Source organism: Arachis hypogaea, chromosome 2, assembly GCF_003086295.3.
Source record: "Arachis hypogaea cultivar Tifrunner chromosome 2, arahy.Tifrunner.gnm2.J5K5, whole genome shotgun sequence".
Taxonomy (NCBI): Eukaryota; Viridiplantae; Streptophyta; class Magnoliopsida; order Fabales; family Fabaceae; genus Arachis; species Arachis hypogaea.
The window spans coordinates 36,037,564-36,038,729 of record NC_092037.1 but is presented as its reverse complement, the minus strand read 5'-3'; the positions used below and the strand labels follow the sequence as shown (position 1 = coordinate 36,038,729).

Genomic DNA, 1,166 nt, shown 5'->3' with positions numbered 1-1,166 from the left:
ATTTTAATCGCTTTTCTTTATTTCTTTACTTTGAGCAAACTAACTCCACTAACTATTTGTTTAATTGATCTAACCATAATTTTCATTAATTGTGAACTCCGCACTTGCTGTTTGATGTTGTTTTACTAAGTGCATGACAGGTAGAAGAAGGGTTTCAACCTCTTTTGACAGTGAACCTGAGAGGACCTTCCTTAGATTAAAGAGGGAAGCAAGAGGCAAGGGAGTCACTGAAGAAGAAGAGTTAGAAGAGGATCTAAACGTTGTTATGGAGGAAGAGGTTCATAACCATGCTGGAGAAGCTGCTGGTAATTATGCACCACAAGATAGGAGAGTGCTAGGCTCCTACATTACTCCCAACCCTGGGAATTGTGGGAGCAGGATTCTAAAGCAACCATCCATGCCAACAATTTCGAATTAAAGCCATAACTCATCACCCTGGTTCAAAACAATTGTTCTTTTGAGAAAGTGCCCAAGAAGACCCCAACCAACATCTCACCACCTTTTTCAGAATATGTGATATAGTGAAATATAATGGTGTCCAACCAGATACCTAAAAGCTGTTGCGATTTCCCTTTTTCCTCAAGGACAAGGCAGCAAAGTGGCTAGCGTCATTCCCTAAAGAGAGCCTCACAACTTGGGAAGATATGGTAAACAAGTTCTTGGCAAGGTTCTACCCTCCACAAAGAATCAATAGGCTGAGAACTGATGTACAAACATTCAGGCAATAAGATCGTGAAACCCTCTATGAAGCATGGGAGAGATACAAGGATCTGACAAGGAGGTGCCCACCTGACATGTTTAATGAGTGGGTACAGCTACACATCTTCTATGAAGGCCTGTCATACGAGTCAACGAAGGCTCTAGATCATTCTTCTGGAGGCTCTCTCAACACGAAGAAGACCGTGGAGGAAGCCATTGATGTCATTGAAACAGTGACTAATATTGAATATTTCTATGCCTCTGACAGAACCAACAATAGAGGAGTGATGGAGTTGAACCACATGGATGCAATTCTAGCCCAAAATAAGATGATCATGAAGCAATTGGCAGATCTCACCAAGCAGATGGAGAAGAATCAAGCTGCAGTAAGCCATACTCAACCATCAGCACAAGCAGAGTTGAATACAGAGGAAGGAGGTGACTGGGAGCAAGCTAATTATGTTGGA

At 42.0% G+C, this 1,166-nt stretch overlaps 1 non-coding gene across 1 annotated transcript; it reads right to left on the bottom strand.

Moving 5' to 3' along the window:
* Positions 1-692: 692 nt before the first annotated feature.
* Positions 693-796, bottom strand: LOC112764061 (small nucleolar RNA R71). Its single transcript, XR_003182991.1, has one exon. It is a non-coding gene; the product is annotated as a small nucleolar RNA R71 (small nucleolar RNA).
* Between the last annotated feature and the right edge of the window lie 370 nt (positions 797-1,166).